The sequence below is a fragment of the Lolium rigidum genome, chromosome 5 (assembly GCF_022539505.1).
Source record: "Lolium rigidum isolate FL_2022 chromosome 5, APGP_CSIRO_Lrig_0.1, whole genome shotgun sequence".
In the NCBI taxonomy this organism is placed as follows: Eukaryota; Viridiplantae; Streptophyta; class Magnoliopsida; order Poales; family Poaceae; genus Lolium; species Lolium rigidum.
In genome coordinates this window covers 102,790,250-102,797,760 of record NC_061512.1, presented here as the reverse complement: position 1 = coordinate 102,797,760, position 7,511 = coordinate 102,790,250, and positions in this window count along the sequence as shown.

The following is a 7,511-nucleotide window of genomic DNA, read 5'->3' as shown; positions in this document are numbered from 1 at the left end:
GTCCGACCGGGTGGGGCCGCACAGGGGCAGCTCCTCCCCGACCGTCTCGTGCCGACGGGTAGGGTCGGAGACACGCTCGGAGCAGCCATCCATCTATCGCCGACGTGTGGGCCGTTTTATTTCATGATTTTATACGCGGTGCCGCCAATGACAAATGGGGCCGCTCTATAGGGCTGCCGCAGCCAATGACCAAGTGGGGTCGTCTATTTTTCAGAAAAGACATATATTGCCGCTTTCGTGGGCTGCCGCAGCCAATGACCAAGTGGGGTCGTCTATTTATTTAGAGAAACTCATATATTGCCGCTCCGTGGGGCCTCCGCAGCCAATGACCAAGTGGGGTCGTCTATTTTTCAGAAAACGACATATATTGCCGCTCTCGTGGGCTGCCGCAGCCAATGACCAAGGGGGTCGTCTATTTATTTAGAGAAAATCATATATTGCCGCTCCGTGGGGCCTCCGCAGCCAATGACCAAGGGGGGTCGTCTATTTTTCAGAAAAGACACATATTGTCGCTCTGTGTGGCTGCCGCAGCCAATGACCAAGTGGGATCGTCTACTTATTTAGAGAGAAAAATCATATATTGCCGCTCCGTGGGGCCTCGCGCAGCCAATGACCAGTGGGTCGTCTATTTTTCAGGAAAACTCACATATTGCCGCTCTGATATATGTCTTTAGAGAATATCATAGAGAGAAGCAACAAGTTCGCTAATTAATTATTCTTAAGCTAGACCGGAGAACCGCTGGCAGCTCGTTCCCCACCGTCGGACGGAGCAGCCATCGCCGGCGCCTCGTCGCGCCGCCGGCTCTGTCCCCCGGCGGCGTCGGGACGAACCGCGGCGCCGCACGTCAACCACGGCTCCAACGACTTGTTTCGTCCGCACGCATTGTACCCACCGCAGAAAGTCCGCCGCAAGCAGATCCGCCGCCCACGACGACCGGGATTTGTTCCGCGCACCAATTGGTATAGCTTGGTAAGACCTCCGCTTCTGCCTCCCCGCCCCTAATCGATTCGGTTCCCGTAATTTATTGGAGTTTGCAGTACGAAATAGTCCTCAATGTCCGGTCGTAGCGGGTACACCGGCGAGGGTGGGGATTCGATCATGTCGTGGCCACGTTCTACTTCTCCTACCTCGTCTGAAGTGTAGGTATCTAGCTTCAGCTCTCGTACTACCGTTGAATTTGAAGTTCCGCCATGGCCTCGTTGGGGTGATTTCAGCTTGTTCTTTTTCCATTATTGTTACGAGTAGCTGTGCAAGCCGATGATCCATGGTACATTGCATACCAAGATGAATCAACCCAGTGGTGTAGCCGGAGGATGGATTTGGAGGAGAAGGTGGCCAATTTAGGTGATGAATTGGCCCGTAAAAACCTGATGATATTCGAGCCGAAGCGTATTGTGGAGGAAGAAAAGAAGAATTCAGAGCTTATTCGCAAGGAGAAGTTGAGAGTTGAGACAGATCTTGCCGTATTTGATCAAGTGGTAGAAAATCTAGAACATGAACTTAAAGTGATGGGAGAGGAGAAAAGTAGATTCATCTCGTGCAGTTTTATTAGGTGTCATCCCTGTCCTAGCAGCTTATGTGGTTCTGTAGACGATTTAGTATAGAATTGTTATTCGAAGAGATGGCTCTAACCACCGTATTTTGTTGTGGCTCTAAGCACTCGTATTTTGGTGTACAATTTCCTACTTGTGCTAAGTAATGCGCACGATAATTTTAGAATGCATGAACATTTTATAAAAGTGAAGGGATCCCAAAAGTGAAAGCATGTACCAGCCTCCGGATCAAATACATATCAATATCTTCCCAATCAAGTTGGGATAGAATTCAAATCATACATACGGATGTACATGGACACATCAAGAACGTGGAGAAGCTTTTTTTGAGACGGAGGTAGTAGTTCGAACAATTTTATCCCATTTGGAAATTGAAAAATACAAATTTATCATAATTTATCCCAATTTAGCGGCGTCGAACACGGTCATCTGCGCCATCAAACGTTGAAGCGATGTTATCGGCGATGGCTTCAATGTTCGTGGCATCGATGACCACTGTCGGAACCGCCGCTGTCTTGGTGTACTTCATCAGCGACGGATCTGCGGAGGGCTGGATCGGCGGCTTTGCAGCGCGGTTGTAGACGATGGCTTCAATCGTCTTGGCATCGATTCGCACTCTCGACACCGGAAGTGAGACATCAACAGGTCCGACATTGAAGGCCGGGTCTGCGCCGTCGAAGCGATGTTGTAGGCGATGGCTTCAATGTTCGTGGCATCGATGACCACCGCCGGCACGGCCGCCGTCTTGGTGTTCTTCATCATTCAACAGATCTGAGAATAGAATCCTCACCGGTTAGAGACAGAGAGAGACATTTCAACTATTTCTGACGGTTAGATCCTCACCGGCACTCTTAGATCCACGGCGCACGCACGGTTAGATCCGCGCCGCCGCACGCCGCCGCACGCACGCCGACGCACGCATGCTCGCGCCGCCGCGCCGCCGCACGCACGGTTAGATCCGCGCCGCCGCACGCCGCCGCACGCACGGCTAGATCCGCGCCGCCGCACGCACGATTAGATCCGCGCCGCCGCGACCGCCGTGAGTAAGAGAGGAAATACGAGAGAGGAAGATGCGACCGGAATATGCGACCGCCAGGGTTGGTAGGTATGTGCTCTGCTCTTGTCTCCGTATGCGTCCATCGTGGTAGAGAGAGAGATACAGGGCCGTCCGATCATAAATGATCGAACGGTGCAAGCGTTCGTTGAGCTTTCAACCAACCAAGATCCGTGTGACATACATCTCGACCAATCAGAGATCAGCCGGTGAGTACAAGTTAGGAAAACTCGAGTAGAACTAAGAGGGGGAAAAGTGAGGAAATGTTTATCGGAAGGGCAAAACCGAGTAGGACCGAGTAAAACAAGTGGGCCCGGAGGGGGAAAACCGAGTAACACTAAGTAAAACAGGGGCACCCAAATAATAAAGGGACTAAGGGAAATTGAAGCTTTTGGCATAAAAATTGTAAAATTGTGTTATTTGAACAATATATTACATTTTGGCCGACTAGATATTGTTTGCAACTCAAAGATACACAAGTGTGACGAATTTGGACTCATTTGGACAAAGTTTGTAAGCATAGTGGGTATTTGGGAGGTGTATTGAGCAAAGCCCGCATCTTCATATCTAGTAGCTCATGGACTAGGAAGTGGTTTTGAAGCTTTTGGCATAAAAACTTCATATCTCTATATTTCCTTTTCCATTATTATTTCTCTAGGTTGTAGGTAACATAACAAGGCTCCATGGGAAGGTTCCACCATGTTTTGAATTATTTTGAATTGAACCCTAAAACCCTAAAACCCTAAAACCCTAGAGAAAATGATAAATGTGGCTTAAATGTGGCATACAAATTGTTCATACAAATTCAAATTGTTGAACACAAAGGCATCCCCAATACAAATTGTTCATACAAATTCAAATTGTTCATACAAATTCAAATTGTTCAACACAAAGGCATCCTCAATACAAAGGGAACCCCAATACAAATTGTTCAACACAAAGGGATCGCCAATACAAAGGGAACCCCAATACAAATTGTTCATACAAATTCAAATTAGTTGTTCGGAATAAAATCTTTCTCTTGCTCCTGGTGTGACTCGCCGGGGCCACCACCTTACTCCGGTAACCCTAACAGGGATATTACCGGTGTCTACCTTCCTTTTGCCCTCTTTCTTGTTCTTCTTCTTCCGCAAAGCTTGTGCTTTTTCTTCCGCCATGTACTCTTCGAAGTTAGCTTCTATCATGGCCTTACTACTTTCGTGGCATTCTCGACTATACTCGTTCCCTCTCCTCTAGACTCATCGGTTGAAGCCATTCTACATCCATCCGTTCCCTCTCGCTCTCCATCCAATGGTTCAAGCAGCTCTACATCCATCTCGTTCCCCCGCTCTCGATCCATCGGTTCAATCTCCTCATGTTGAACTCGCCGCTTCAATCTCCTCTCGCATTTGCTGCTTCAATCTCCTCATGTTGAACTGTCGCTTCAATCTCCTCTCGCATTTGCCGCTTCAATCTCCTCATGTTGAACTCGCCGCTTCAATCTCAAGTTGAATTGCTGCTTCATTCTCCTCTCGCATTTTCTGCTCCCGCTCGATCTTCCATTCCAAAAGCCGGGTCAACTCCATTTTTACAAAGCCTAGCAATGTGTCCAGGGATTCCACAACGTTTGCACTTACGTTTTCGAATCGGTGCACCACCCTCTCGCACTAGCTCGATCCTATTCTTCCTCGGCCTACCCGCCGGTCTAGTCAATACTCGGAGAGTACAGCTTTGAAGCCTGGATCGACTTTCATCCATTGGTCTTTTCCCAACAAGGTAGGAACATTCATAGCATATGCAGCCCTAAATTTGGCAACAGAGAAATACTCGACACATACCGATCAACTTCACCATCTTCACCCCCTATAACACTCATGAAAAACAATGCGTGTATGCAGTGGTATCCCACGGATCTGCCATCCCCTACAATGGCATGTCCTATCAACCAAACTCACCGGATACCTCCACCGCCCGTTTTCTTTGTCGCTGTAGGTTACCTCAGCCTCCATTCCTTTTCTCGACGCATTGCATCCTCAATTGTTTTGCCCCGGCATGCAAAGACTTAATCAAAGATGGGAGCATGAGATGGCCAACATAATTTGTGGATGCAATTCTTTGACGCATATCGATCTTTATCATGATCATCCGCCTAATCTTATCAAATATTTGCCACAAGCATAAGCCCTTTCAATGACTTGACCTTTGAATTGAAACTCTCCGCAAGGTTACTTGTTACATAGTCTACCTTGCAAATTTCATTGAATTGGCTTCTTGACCACACCCTACCATGATGTTCATCCAAGTACTCCTTCACCCCGAGGTTTTTGTTTATACAACACATCCAAATGAAACAGATGCTTCCTAGAGCTGCATGTGTATGAAGCTGGCCATAGGTTGTCGATAAAAACTTTACCCTTGAATTTCTTTGTAAAATTCTGTACCAAGTGTCGCATACATTCCCTATGCTCCACTCCGTGGAATACTGCTTCTACCGCAGCCTCCAAACCTTTGCAAGCGTCCGTGTGGATAACAAGTCCTGGTGGATGACCTATAAGGTCGCGCAAATTCTGCAGAAACCAAGTCCAACTTTCCCGTGACTCAACCTCCAAAACCCCATAAGCAACAGGGAACATCCAATTATGTCCATCAATCGCAGATGAGCAGCAACTAGCTGTCCTTTAAACCTCGCCATGAAGAGCTGATGCATCCACGGCCAAATAAGGCCTCGCAACCGTCCAAAAAGCCTTTCCAAGCAAGCTTTGAAACAAACAAAAGCCCTTCTAAAACATTCCTTGTGCATTACCTTCCCGCTTTTCAATTTGTAGGGAACTCGTATGCTTGTCTATCGCTACAACACCGCTCGGACTAGCCATCTCCACTTCAGCTTTGAAAGTGTAAAGCAACCGAAAGCTTTCATTCCATGGACCATTGATCTTGTCAAGAGCCATTTCCTTTGCATAGAACATCCTCATGTAAGGTACTTCCATTTTATACTTCTCAACCACCTTTTTACGAGTGCCGTTGGACCAAGTGAAGGATTTTCTCTCAGCCAATCTAGGATTACATCTCGCCAACCACCTAGTCTTCGCTAGCTTTGTTTTCAGCTCTGGCTCTCCCCTAGAGGTGGACACCTATGGATCTCCTTATTCTTCTTTATCTGAAACATAATGATAAGGGATGTCAGTAATAGATAACAAATTTTACACCGTGATCTAAATACACAACCGGTTGGCGTAGTACCTGAACCAAGCCGCTTCGCGCATTGTGGATGCATGCAGCCTAAACTTACACCTTAGGTATGGGCATTTAATTGTGAACCTACCTGGCTCACTTTTAATAACCTCAAAATTATTCTTAGTGAGAATGTGATATGTAGTAATTGCATTACGGCAGTCCATCATCGTTTGAAACACGGTGCCTTCTACAAGCTGGGGATTCTCCCTGTTCCACTCAATTGTTGGCAAGTCTTCACCTTCGTAATCGGCTAAAACGAGGCTGTCATCATTCTCATTCTTCTCTTCATCATCAGTGTCATCAAATCCGGCACCAAAAGCCATATCTTCCATGTATTGATCCTCCATTGCCCGCTTATCGCATCGATCTACCAATTCAGGAAACATCAACTCATCCTCATCATCTTGAGGAGGCTGATCCTCAATGTCCGCATCGTCCTCCACATCGACCGTACGAACGATCCGGCTACCACTAGCACCGGGGACGGATGGTGCTGCTGTGGACCTACAAGGAGCGCCACGGCGCACACCATTAGCGAGAGGCAGCAAGCAGTAGAGAGACATGATGCCCGACCACCCGATGATGCCCCAGCCACCGGATGATGCCTGGCCCTTGTCCACATGGATATGAATTTTACCGAACCGGCAAGAAGCATTCAAAGCAAAAAAGAATTCCCGAGATCGTCTTCGGAAATTAGTGGAACAAATCTTCCCTCCGAGCTGTTGAAATATTCGAAATGAACTGCATCGAGAGAGCTCCAGGTGTAGTTATCGTAGATGTTAGCTTTGAAATCCGTTAACGAGATGGTGGTTGCAACCACCGCAGGGAAGTTAAACCCAGCCTTACAGCGTTTAGAATCACGCGTAAAGCTAGAATCCAGCCTAACCACCAGCCGAAAAGCCGCCGCTGGATCCATCCTATTCGAAAAGCAACGCAGCTTAGTTGAGCAACAACGATTGGCGCTCAAAAACTGCCTACTGTTAATTCACATGGGATAGGCAGACGATGCTTACCCAGATGGAATCCATGCGTTAGATCCCTCCAATTCCCAATCTTCTCCACGGCTGGCGGGAATAGTCGACACACCAGACGGAATTACAAAGAGGACAGGGGTAGATCCAGATCTGGTGGAGGCGGAGCCCGGGGTGGTGGTGGGGGGGGGGCCGGCTCGGCGGCGGACGACGCCATAAGGTAGGTGGGCAGGATGGCGTGGCGGCGGAGGGGCGGTGTGTGAGCTCCTCCGGCCTCGGACGGAGGGGAAAGCTTTGGGTCAGCTCTTCCAAGTCAATAGTCAACACATTTCGAAAGCAACGGTCAAGTCAAAACCACCGCGGCTCCCTAGCCGTCACCGGTAACGGAAGGCCTCCGACCGGACGGCAACCCTCCCGTCCGAGCCTCGCGAAGGGGTTTCAAACTAGAGGGAGGGGAAAACTGAGGAAAAGTTAAGAGGCTGGGAAAACTGAGTACAACTAACGAACCAGGGGCACGAAACTAGAAATCCCTTCTCATAATTGTGAGTGAAATCAAATGCACATATTCAATGACAAATATTCGGAGGAAATCAAACTATATTGAGGATCAAAGATTGCAAGAGGATATGAAGGTAAGACACTATGAAGCAAGCAATCAATGAACCAACACAATGCTCTAAGTAATATGTGGAAGGTCGCCAAAGTTTATGCACAAGATA